Below are 13054 nucleotides of genomic sequence, written 5' to 3'. Positions count from 1 at the left end.
AAATGAAGCACTGCGGAACTTCTGCCCTGCTGCTGACTTGCTCAGAAGCCCATACTTTCTTGGGTGGTGACATCCACCCAAGTGTGTGCAGACCTACTTATTTGGCAAATATGTACTGAGTGTCTTCAGTGTCCTGGGGACTAGCCTGGGGACTGGAGACTAAATAAAGATCAAAATGGACTGGACACAGTGGATCACACCTGTCCTCCCAGAGGCTTGGGAACCTGAGGCAGGAGGGTCGTGAGTTCAAAGCCAGCCTCAGCAACTCAGCGAGGTGCTAAGCAACTCAGTGAGACCCTATTTCAAAATAAAATAAAAAATAGGGCTGGGGATGTGACTCAGTGGTAGAGTGCCCCTGAGTTCAATCCCCAGTACCCTCCCCACAAAAAGGTCCAAATGGGCACGTATCTGTGGCTTCCTTATATATCCTTGTCTTCCTTAAATTCTAAAGACAGTAAACAAAATAAGCACATCAATATACTAGACATTGCTAAGCATCACGGGGGGGGGGGAAATAAAGTGTGGGTAGAAAGAGGGTGTGCTGGGGGTGGGGGATTGTATTTTAAAAGGGGAGACCTGGTGGGGGTCATGGAGAAGGTGCCTTAGGAGCAAAGACCTCAGGTGGGTGACATTACAGCAGGTAGCAGTCTGGGAGCAGAGCATTCCAGGCAGAAGGGACGGCATGTGGGAAGGTCCTGAGGTCAGGAGTAGGCACGGAGTCCGGGTGACTAGGGCCCAGGGAACCAGGAGGCAGTAGATGAGGGCGGGAGGGCAGGGCGGGAGGGAAGGGTGTGCGGTACCTAACATCTGCCAGGGTAAGAGCTCGGCTTCTGCATCACATGGGCTCTGCTGGAGGTGTTCTGAGGAGAGCAGGATCTAGTCTGATCTGCGTTCTGAAAGGACCTCTCCAGCTACAGCGTAGAGATGCAGGGGTTTAGGGGACTGCTGCGTCCAGGGGAGGGATGGTGGTGGCTTGGACTAGGGAGAGGAGACCGCAGTCGCTGGCTAGAGTCGGATTCTGGCGACACTGTAAGGGGGAGAAAGCTGGTGGTTTCCTCTGATGCACCTGAGTGTTGACCTGATCACCTGGAACAACTGCGTCGCTATGAACAGAAACAAGGAAAGCTACAGAAAACCACATTTTTTGAAGGAAAAAGCAGAAATCTGCATTTTGGACATTTAACTTCAACACGCTCTGTTTGACCAAAATGGCAGAGTCCTGAAATTCTGTGGTTTGGTAGACAGCTCTTGGCCTATGACTTGTCTCTCTCTCTCTTTTTTTTTTTGCCAGTAGAACTAAGAAGATATAAAAAATGACACCAGTTAGGAATCTCTAAAATACAAACTATTACAATATTTCAGATTAAGATTTGGGGTAGGGCCAGCGGTGGTAGTGCACCCCTGTAATCCCAGGAACTCGGGAGGCTGAGGCAGAAGGATGGCAAGTCCAAGGCCAGCCTCAGCAACTAAGTGAGACCCTGTCTCAAAATTAATCATTTTTGAAAAGGGCTGGGGATGTGGCTTGGTGGTTAAGCGCCCTTGGGTTCAATCCCCGGTATGGAAAAAAAAAAAAAAGATTTGGGGTCAGGATAAAGATATAATATGTGGAGTCCATTAGAATAATAATAGACTTAGCTAATAAATAACCGCCTGGAGGGCTCTCCCAATGCCAGTACCTACCAGGCTCTTACCGCGTCATTGCTCCTCAGGGCCATCTTGTGCTGGAGACCGTGATTAGCCCCACTCTACAGATAAGGAGACCGAGGCCTCCAGAAGTAGAGTAGCACGTCCAGCCTCGTCAATATGTGATTGTGGGAGTTTGGAATCCAAATCCTGGCGTAATTGACTCCGGAGCCTTTGGGTCCTCTACCCGGTCAGTTCTACCCTGGGCAGGGGGAGAATCGTTGGGACAGGGTCTTTAACAGGTTGGTGGAACCTCCCTCCTAAATCATCTTGAAAAGCCGACTCGGGCTGAGTCAAGGGGCAGGAGGGCATCTCATGGTCACCCTCCCTTCTCCAGGAACTGGGAGCCACGGGGCCTCGCGGCGGCTCTGGACCTCCTGGAAGGTGGCGGAATCCAGCATGGCTGGCCGGGGACCCGAGGCCAAGGGCGGCGGGCGGCTGGCAGCTATGGGGAGAGAGCTGAGGGGCTGATGGGGGCCGTTCTGTGCTTAGCCCCCGGGGGCTGCGGGAAGGTGGCTGCGACTCGGCTTCCAGTGGCCTGGGTGCCCGTGCCCGTGGCCGGGAGGAGCTGAGCGGCCGCCTCGCAGAGTTGGTCTCCTGTCCACGCTGTGGGTTTCTGCTAAGTAAATGTGGCAGTTGGATAGAGTCGTGGATGCTCGGGGAGGTGGGGGGGTCTGTGGTCCCCCATCTGGGATGGGGACATGGCCCCGGCAGATCTGATGGCCTCTCCACAGCCCTTTAGCCCTGTGGTCCTCGTGACCCACGGGTGCCTCGACCCTGTGACGAAGCTCTGCATAGTGGGGAACTTGGTCGCTCTGAGGCACCGTCTTCTGGCCTTAGGACCTTGGTGCTGGTCCGCTCCACGACACTGTGGCCACAATACCCGCAGCCACAACCTAGAGGAGGAAGGGCTTTGGCTCAGGCTCCAGAGGGGAGCTCTGGGCCCAAGGGAGGCAGCTCCTGACGGCAGAGGGGTGTGGGGGGGAGAGCGCCTCAGGACCTGCCGGCTGGGGGCCGAGGAGGGAAATGGAGAGGGGGCTGCAGGAGACACGCACCCTTCCAGGCTCACCACCAGTGCCCCACCTCCCAAGCCATGCCCCGCACGTCCACAGTGACCACCGGTGCATTCTCACTAGGGTGGACTGAGGAGGCTCCTTATAGCACTCGTGGTCCAGTCATTTCACCTCCCAACACTCCCGCCTTAACACAGGATGTTGGGAGTGGGGGATACCTCATACCCAAATTATACCACCCTCCTCACAGGCTCCTGCAGCAAATCCCATGCAAAATTATTTCTTTTGACATTTGGTTTGGGATATCCTTATTTCTCCCCAAAAATTAGTCTGCTTCCTGCTTTCTCCTAACCATGAGAACAAGACGGAGCACCATTTCCCTTTTCACCCAAGTGGCCAGGAAGCTCAGAATGAAATCTGAACCCCATTACTGCCACCATGTCTGTACCTGCATTCTGGCTGTAATCTTCCCTCCTTCCCTGGGCTTTAATTTCGATGCACAGTTTACTGTATGTCATTTGTGAGTTGCTTCAAAGTTGACCGAACTTTTTCTTTCTTACCCCTGGGCTTTCCTTCCAAGACTTCTTTAACTGGAAAGCTACCCTGTGTCTTATTTGATGGAACCGTTGCCTGAGTTTAGTGGGGGTGACAGGTGGAGGCTTGTCACCGGCGTCAGCTCCCAGCCTAGGCTGTGCTCCCTCTCTGCAGGGCAGTCCCAGGGGCTCACAGACTCTCTCTGGGCTTCAGTTTCTCTCTATGTAAAATGATGGGCTTTTGACAGGCTCCGCCCACAATCCATGCCTGAATTCTGAGAGTCTGTTAGCCCTGTTGGTATTTGGGGTCAATACCGGGGACACCGACTCAAGGATCCTAAGAACCAAGTCCAAGAGATGAAAAAGGGGAGACTCCTCAGGGATAGAAGTGCCACCGTCTGCCCCTTCCCATGACACTGTTAGGCTGGAGACTTGGAAGGAGGGGCAGAGAGAGGAGCCGGCTGAGGCTTGACAGCTCTATCAGTCAGGAAGCCCAGGGAGGCCTCCGCGGCGGCCAAGGTTGCTGACGGCCTCCATCTGCTCGGAGCCTCTTGCCAGGTAGCCACCAAGCTGGGACTGGCTCCGTGGCCCCTCTGTCCCCCCACCTTTCCCTGAGCGTCCATGATGGTGCAGCTGGGATGGAGGAGGGATGGGAGTCAGGAGGTACCTGCGGCTCCCTTCCCAAATGGGAGGCCTGGCCCACGTTGCCCTGGAGACCCATCCTGGGGGAGGCTGGCCTGGAGGCCGGTGCCCATAACTTCAGAAGCACTCCTGGGTGTGCTCTGACTTCCTGAGGGTATATGCCGGCGAATCTCTGAAGAGAAAAAAAAAAGATCTCCTTCAAGACATAGTGGTAACTGGGCGCAGGGGAGCACACCTGTCATCCCAGCGGCTCAGGAGGCTGAGGCAGGAGGATGGCGAGTTCAAAGCCAGCCTCAGCAACGTGAGGCACTAAGCAACTCAGTGAGACCCTGTCTCTAAATAAAATACAAAATAGGGCTGGGGATGTGGCTCCGTGGTTGAGTGCCCCTGAGTTCAATCCCCAATCCCCGCCCACCCCCCAAAAAAGAGGAAGTGGTAGTAACAGCAGGAAATGACCAGTCTTCTGATTTCACAGAACTGCCCCATCCTTCCATTATTCTCTTTGTTTCTGGTGCTGCTGGGGATTGAACTCTGGGCCTCCCACGTGCTGAGCAAGTACTCCACCAGAGTCAAGCCCCTGGCCCGCCGTGGCCCTCTGTTTGCTACTTTAGTTGGATCCTAGAGAGTCGGGCTGGGAGAGGCCAGAACAGGGTGGTCCTGCAGGGGCTATCCTTTGCCTACAAGATGGTTCTTAAGAACACAGATTTGCTCCCACCTCTCATCCCTGTTTAATGGAGAGGTGGGAGGGAAAGGGAGAGAGAAGGGAAATTGCATGGAAATGGAAGGAGACCCTCCGGGTTATACAAAAGTACATACAAGAGGAAGTGAGGGGAAAGGGAAAAATAATACAAGGGGGAGAAATGAATGACAGTAGAGGGGGTAGAGAGAGAAGAGGGGAGGGGAGGGGAGGGGAGGGGAGGGGGGATAGTAGAGGATAGGAAAGGCAGCAGAACACAACAGACACTAGTATGGCAATATGTAAATCAATGGATGTGTAACTGATGTAATTCTGCAATCTGTATATGGGGTAAAAATGGGAGCTCATAACCCACTTGAATCAAAGTGTGAAATATGATATATCAAGAAATTTGTAATGTTTTGAACAACCAACAATAAAAAATTAAAAAAAAAAAAAACACGGAAGGCTGTGAAACCAGAAGTTAAACAAACATACTACTACACTTTTTTAAGAAAGCTCAGGAGAAAACACATTATTCACATCATGAAGTAATTGGCGTGGCATCACAGAACACAGTTACCCAAGTGCAATTTCTTAGTACTTGGGAAAGTATCATACGACTTAACATTCCATGGGGTGATACTGCAACTTAGCCATATGATTTTTGGAGTAAGGAACTGTGGATGCTAATCAGATACGTCTTTATCAGTCCATGTTTTACCACAAACGCATCTCCAAATGTTAGCTTTTCGAACACAGTCTGGTGAAAACAGAACCATTGACTTAGGATCTAGGAGCCCTACTTTTGTCGAATGTAGAATGTCACCATAGGCCTCTTGAGGCATAGAAAGCACTTCCACATAGACTATGCCATGTCACCTTCACACGCTTGTACAAAACACAGAGACAAGCCATCTTTTCCCACGACGACTTCTTCCACAGGAGACCAGTAGTGTGCATAAAGAGGGTCTGGGTTTCTGCTCACCTCTGAGATGGCCCTGTCAGGTGACGGTAAAAAAAAAAAAAAAGAACACGGATTCGGGCTGGGGATGTGGCTCAAGGGGTAGCGCGCTCGCCTGGCATGCGTGTGGCCCGGGTTCGATCCTCAGCACCACATACAAACAAAGATGTTGTGTCCACCGAAAACTAAAAAATAAATATTAAAATTCTAAAAAAAAAAAAAAAGAACAGAGATTTACTCTGGTTCAGAGGAATCTCTTTTAAACCAGCTCTGTCCTACACTTCCCTCTCATCCTGGTGAGTGCTGCATTTATGGAGGCACCTGGGGACATTCTCCCTCACCTCCACGTGGCTTGGGAAGGTCACTTATTTCTTTTATGCAGCATCACGCATCCATTGTCTGACGAGGGCTTCCTGATGCAGTGGAAATGCAAAACGCCCACTATCCGAAGTCCAAGTGGCCACCTTGGGACTTCCCCCTCCCCTGCGGGTTCAGGTTTCCCAGGTGTCAGAGCCAATAGTCTCCACCTGACCTCCCTCTGCAGGGAGCTCAGGAAGCACTGCCCAGGGCTGACCCAGGGCCAGGAGACCAGGCGGCTTCTGGGCCCACTGCCTGCAGGCGGGTGGGGGAGGCGCAGCCTGTGTTCCCCTGCTGCACACCTGCCAAGAGCTCTGGGCACTCCCTCCCATCTCGGGCCATCCCTGGCCCTTGTGCTTTTAAAATACGTATCGTGCTAGGCACAGGGGCACACGCCTGCAAGCCCAGCGGCTCTGGAGGCTGAGGCAGGAGAATCGTGAGTTCAAAGCCAGCGTCAGCAAGTTAGGGAGGCCCTAAGCAACTCAGTGAGACCCTGTCTCTAAATAAAATATAAAAAAGGGCTGGGGGGCTTGGGATGTGGCTCAAGTGGTAGCATGCTCGCCTGGCATGCGTGAGGCACTGGGTTCAATCCTCAGCACCACATAAAAGAAAATAAAGATATTGTGTCCACCTAAAACTAAAAAATAAATATTTTTTTTTTTTAAAAAGGGCTGGGGATGGGGCTCAGTGGTTAAGCGCCCTGGGTTCAATTCCCAGTACCTAAATAAATACGTATTTTGTGGATTTTTATAAAGCTGCAAAATTTTTACTGAGTTCAAATTCACACAGGGATAAAAGTTACCCTTTTAACGTGTACGATTCAGGGGTTTGTAGGACATTCACAAAATTGCCCAGCCAGTCCCTTAATCTAATCAAAAACACATTTTCATCATCCCAGAAAGAAATTCTTGTAGTTGTTCTCTATTCCTCCTTTCCCTCGCTAGTCTCTGCCAACCTGTCTCCAGGGTTTGACTCTGCTGGGTATTTTGTGTAAATGAAATCATACAATACGTGGTATTTTTTTAAAAAAAATATTTTTTAGTTGTAGATGGAGTAGTTGTAGTCGTGTTTATTTATTTTTATGTGTACTGAGGATGGAGCCCAGGGCCTCACCTGTGCGAGGCGAGCGCTCTGCCCCTGAGTCCCAGCCCCAGCCCCAACACACGGTCTTTCGTGTCTGGCTTCTTTCATTCAGCATGATGTTCTCGAGGTGCCTCTAAGTCGCAGCACATGCGAACCCCTCATTCTTTTTGGGGGCTATGTAGTATTTTGTGGTAACACCTGTCTCATTGTGTCCATCCACCCGCCTATTGATGGACCCTGGGCAGTCTCTGGCTCAGTGATGGATTGCTTGCTGGGCCTGCGGGAGGACCTGAGTTCGATCCCCAGCCCTGCAAAAGAAAAAAAAAAATCAATTGACGTTAGATTGTGTCAACCTCTTGGCCATTGTGATGCTGCTGCGGTGAACGCGCCTGGCAGGTTTCTGTTTGAACACCTGTTCTCCATTCTCTGGGGAACACACCTGGCAGAACCGCTAGTTCACGTGGTGATTCTGTGTCTGACTATTGGGGAGCTGCCAGGCTCCCCCAGCTCCTTCCCCACTTCGTGTTTCACTGTCCAGCCACCCTGGTGGGTGTGAAGTCACACCTCGTTGTGATAAACAGGGTGGGTACATCTCTACCTGGCAGCCCCTCCCCTGGCTCCGCACTGATTGGCGTGCTGGGCACGCGCTCCGCCACTGAGCTGCACCCCCAGCCCCAAACCCTTTTAAAAGGTAATCTTACTTCAGACCCCCCATGTGCAGAAGGGGTACGGGAGGGAGCTCTTGAATCCTGAGCACCCCTCTGGGAGTCCCTAAGCCAGGTCCCCTCCGTGGCTTGCAGACCTAGCCCAGCGCCCAGAAGTCAGAGTCTGACAAGTGGAGATGTCCGGGGTCGGTGGCCTCAGCCCTCCAGCCCATCCTGTTGCCCTGGGAACACTTCAGCCTTTGGCCAAGTTGTGGGTCCACCCTGCCCCTGTCCTGGGGTTGCCAGTGGGCAACCTTCTCCCAGTGGCAACCCCAGGACAGGGGCAGGGTGGCGTCCTCTGTGGCTGCAGCCCTGAGGTGACTTGTGTGTGCCTCGATTCCCAAATCCTGAAGGATGGTCAGCTTCTGCTGATGGTGCGCAGGAGCAGGGCAGTGGCTGGTGTGGCCACGAGGCCAGTGGAGGGTCTGCGCAGCTCAGCCGCGAGTCGCCTGGTGTCACCAGCTCTCGGAGATGGAGCAGCAGCTGTGGGCGTGTGTTCAGCCCGCCTTCCTGCCCCCTCTGCAAGGCACTCTAGGAGCACCCGCTCTGCCCAGGCGGCAGGGAGGAGCCCCCAGGGTCTGTCCCCAGGTGGTGGTGCTCTGCTTTCCAGCCATCTGTGGTTCAAGTCACCAGGCAGACGGTTCCGTTCCCTGGGATTTCAGGGCTGCGGTTTTAGGGTTGCTCTTCTATACTGATGGCTCATGCTTCAGAAAAGAGATCACTGAAGGTCCACGCAGGGACTTTGCTTGGCTGGAATCTGAGGTCACCCTGGTCTGTGCCCTCCTCCAGGAAAATGCCATGGTGCCTGTCGGGGTCGGGGTGCAGCTTCCGAGTTTTACAGATGTGGAAGCTGAGACCCAGGAGTCCCAGCGGTTGAAGAGGGGGCAGCATCTGTCACTGGACAGCACTGGAGCAGGTCGTTAGATCCAGAAGCACCTCAGAGACCATTTAGTCCAGCTCCTGGGTCCAGCCTGCGTGTTTCATCCACTGTGTGACCGATGTGCATGTGTGTTGATTGTTTGTTCCTGTGAAATCCCCGGGGGCTGCTCCCTGAGTCCCAGCCCTAGGCAGTCGACATGGTCAGGAGGAAGTCAGGGAGAGGCCCCTGGGAAGGGCTGCGGACGGCACCTGCGCACACAGGTCCTGTGCCTAGGCCAGGGCTGGGTGGGGGAGGGTCCCCCTGGCTGGCCATCACAGGGTGTGGGGGTGGCCGGGACCAGCAGGGCCCCCCAGGAGTCACCAGAGGGAGAGGGAGAAAGACTTGGGACCAGTGTGAATGGGAGGGCCTTGAACTTCAGGATCCAGAGTTGTGCCTTGATTTTTATTTAACCACGACCTCCAATGAGTTCCAAGAGCAGGTCCTTGTCACCCTCATCCTGCCACTGCCCCCATCGGGCCCTCTCCATTTCTCCCTGGGAGTTTTTAGTCACCCCCAACTGGTCGCCCGCCCTCTAATCTCTCCCTGTCCCAGCTCACGCCACAGGACCCCCAACCCAGGAGGTTTCTCAAGTGCAAATCTGATTGTGCCTCACCCCCTCCTTTGAAAGCACCTGCAGGCTCCCGGCCGCCCCAGCTCCCATCTGTGCCCACAGCCCACCTGGCTGGCCACCTGCCCCACTGCTGGCCTTCACCTCTGCCCTGCTGTTGAATTATTTGCTGCCTCTGGCCAGACTGCCGCTCCCTCCCCTGGCCATCTGCTATTCATCCTCCAAGGTCCAGCGCAGATATTTGGTTGGGACAAGCTTTTCCTGACCTTCCTGAGGCCACCAATGTGCCTAGAATGTGCTTCTGTTTTGAATCTCATATCACATTGCAATTGCTTTCAGATTACTGGCTGTGTGTGAGAGAGTGTGAATGTGTGTGTGTGAGTGTGTGTGTGAGTGTGTATATGTGTGTGAGTGTGTGTGTGTATGTGTGTGTGTGAATTGTGTGTATGAGAGTGTTGTGTGAGTGTGTATTGTGTATGAGTGTTTATTGTGTGTATTGTGTGTATTTGTGAGTGTGTATATGTGTATTGTGTATGTGAGTGTGTTTATGTGTGTTTATTAAATATGTGTATTGTGTGTGAGAGTGTGTGTGTATTGTGTGTGTGAGTGTATATTATGTGTGTGTATTTTGTGAGTGTACGTGTGTGTATTATGTTTGTGTTGTGTGTTTTGTATGTATATGTGAGAGTGTATTATGTGTGTATGTTGTGTGTATTGTGTATGTGTGTGTTGTGTGTATTGTGTGTGTGTATATGTGGGAGTATGTGTGTGTGTTGAGTGTGTGTATATGTGAGACTGTGTGAATGTGTGTGAGTGTGTGTATTGTGTGTGTGTCAGAGTGTCTGTGCGTGTGTGTATTGTGGGTGTGTGTATATGTAAGAGTATGTGTGTTGTGTATGTGTGTGTTGTGTATATGTGAGAGTTTGTGTGTGTGAGTATGTGTGTGCATATGTGAGACTATGTGTATGTGAGAGTGTGTGAATTGTGTGTGTATATGTGAGTGTGTATTGTGTGAGTGTGTTTATTGTATGTGTATTGTGTGTGTGAGTATATATTATGTGTGTGAGTGTATATTATGTGTGTGTATTTTGTGTGTGTTGTGTGTGTATATGTGTGTGTTTATATATATGAGAGAGTGTATTATGTATGTATGTTGTATGTGTGTGTTGTGTGTATTGTGTGCGTATATGTGAGCGTATGTGTGTGTTGAGTGTGTGTGTATATGTGAGAGTGTGTGATGTGTGTATGTGTGTGAGTGTGTATTGTGTGTGTGTTGTGTGTATGAGTGTGTGTGGGTGTGTATATGTAAGAGTGTATGTGTTGTGTGTGTATGTGAGTGTGTGTGTATATGTGTGTGCATATGTGAATTTGTGTATGTGTGTGTGAGTGTGTGTATTGTGTGTGAATGTGTTTGTGTGTGTGAGTGTATGTGTGAGTGTGTGTGTGTTGTGTATGTGTGAGTGTGTGAGTGTGTGTTGTGTGAGTGTGTGTATGTGTGTGTGTTGTGTGTGTACGTGTGTTGTGTGTTGTGTGTGAGTGTGAGTGTGAGTGTGTGTGTGTGTTGTGTGATGCACACTGACCTAGCCCCACATACGTGTGGTTTCATGTTGCACGTGTGGGGGGCTCAGGTCGGCTCTCACAGTAACCACAGAGGTACATTTCGTCACTGTCCCATGTACAAATGGTCCCGAGGCTCTGAGGAGTGGCCTGAGCTGCCCGAGGCCTGCAGCTGGGATTCGAGCCCAGATCTGCTGGACCCTCGTTGCAGGCCCCAGGAAACCTGGGCTTGTGGGGGACCCGTCTCAGGGGTGGGCGCAGCAGGGTTGCCATGGTGCCCACAGGATGGGAAATGGAGGGAGCCAGGAGCACCGAGGGGCTGCTCCCTTAGGGTTCAAAGGATGCGCTTACCAGCCAGGCCACTTCCATTGCAAATGGCAGCCTCTGGCTGCCTGGGGACAGGCCTGTGGGACTCCAGGCTGAGCTGGTGGCATGGTGACAAATGCCATGACAACTTGCCTCCTCTCTGGGGCCTTGGAGGGAGGAGGACCTGAGAAGGCCCAGGGCACATACTGAGGCATCAGAGCAGAACTTGGAGAGGTGGCTCCCTTTGAGCCTGGGTGGCTTCTGCCTGCCCACAAGGGACGCTGCCTGTCAGGTCCTGTCCCAGTAGGGGAAGTGCCACTTCCACCTCCATCCCGAATGAATGGCTGGCTCTGCCTCCCAGGAGACTGTCCGCGGCATCCAGGTACCAATGCCGGCCCTGTGGAGGGAGGAAGGAAGAGGGGGCGCAGGAGGAGGAGGCAAGGGACTGCCTGGCAAGGTATCAGCAGGGACAAGTGGGGACAAGGCCTTCATTGTACCAAGGCCACACGCAGCTCCGAGCCAACGTGGCATCTTGCCTGCCTCTCAGGACGTGGCCCTGGAACTCTACCTGGACTTTCCTGGCTCTTGAGCGACTCTCGCCTGAGCTGGCAGGGAGGAGAGAGCCCTGTGCTGGGCTGGGAGTCCCGCGGGTGCTGGGCGTCTTCCTGGAGGCTCAGCCTCCTGTCGCCTCCTCCCAAAAGCCAGGGGGAGGGGCGATGACAGAGAATGGCCTGCAGAACCAGCCTGGTGTGAACTGGAGGCCAGAGCCCAGAAGACCCACAGTGAAGCCGGCTGGGGATAGAGCTCAGCTGGTAGAGCCCTTGCCTCGCGTGCCCAAGGCCCTGCGTTCGATCCCCAGCACCACACACACACACACACACACACGCACACGCACAGCCTGCCTCAAGGGACACTGTGGGAAGTAAGGGGGCAGGATGCAAGGAAGCCCTCAGCAGGGCCACCTGGCCACAGAGGGATTCAGTGGATGACACGTGATCTTTGGGCTGTTGCCCATCCAGGAGGAAAGACCACTAGCCACTGCCCGTGCCACCCCCAGCTGCTCCTGGTGCCCAGGAGACAGTGAGCTGTCCACACCAGCACTGGGGGCACTGCTGGCCTGCCCCACACCTGCCCGGAGCTCCTGCTGGGGGGCTGCCCTGTGGCTCCTGGAGGCCCTGCCTGGGGGGCGGGGCACGGCTGGGTGAGCAGCTCAGGTGACAGGTGTGGTGTCTGCGGCTCCTGCAGCCCAGCACCCGACACCTTCAAGCAGACAATGCTGGCTGTGTCCAGGCCTCCAGGGGAACAGGCCATCTTTGTCCACCAAGGAGGCAGCCCCTCCACTGGCTGGGAGGCCCTGCTGTGGGAAGGGATAGTCTCTGGCCCAGGGACCCTGAGGTTTGAGACCCAGTCCTTAGTGCCTGATGTTGGGCTGCTACCCAGGGGTGACCTGGACACTCCCTTCCCTCCTGGGGGCTGGTTCCTCATTGGTGACAGGGGACTAATCACAGCACTTCCCCATAGGGTTGTTGGGAGGAGTCGATGGCGTAATGTACGTAATGTGTGGCACGGGGTCTGGCGTGGAGTGGGCTCGAAGCTGCTCTCCCTGCACGAGGAGGTCCACAGCACGAGGACCCCAGCCAAGTCTCCTCAGTCCCCGCTTGGAAAGTAGAGGGCTGCCTCTGGAGCTGGCTTGGAATTAGCATTTGGCTGCAGAGAGCCGGGTCCCTCTGCGTGGCAGTCTAGGGGTCCAGCTGATGCCCACACGGCCCTCCTCCCCACCTGGCCACGGCCTCGCTGGCATGGAGCTTCCCCTTCCCTAAAGCCCCACCGGCTGCCCTTGGAGCCTGTGCCCCTGCCCAGGAAAGAAGCCTCGGACACCTGAGCAGGAGCCAGTGGGCCCGAGTCCCTCCAGCCAAGGACGCTTCCTGCAGGGCCCACCCACCAGGACAGCTGGGAGCAAGCAGAGAGGGGTTCTGCTCCGTCCCCACCCCCTCCTCATCTGCGCTCAGCCTATGCCCTAAGCTCCTGGGCTCTGCCAGGCTCAGCATG

At 53.8% G+C, this 13054-nt stretch overlaps 1 protein-coding gene across 2 annotated transcripts in view; it reads left to right on the top strand.

Annotated features, from left to right (window-relative positions):
• The window catches only part of Snph (syntaphilin), a 41893-nt gene that overhangs the window by 17633 nt on the left and 11206 nt on the right, over positions 1-13054 (top strand). The gene's annotated exons all lie outside the window — the stretch shown is intronic.

This window comes from Marmota monax, unplaced genomic scaffold, assembly GCF_021218885.2.
Source record: "Marmota monax isolate L192 unplaced genomic scaffold, Marmota_monax_Labrador192_F-V1.1 WCK01_AAM20220418_F8-fsc00014, whole genome shotgun sequence".
NCBI lineage: Eukaryota > Metazoa > Chordata > Mammalia > Rodentia > Sciuridae > Marmota > Marmota monax.
Note: the sequence above shows the minus strand (reverse complement) of the source record. Positions and strands in the feature narration are given on the sequence as shown.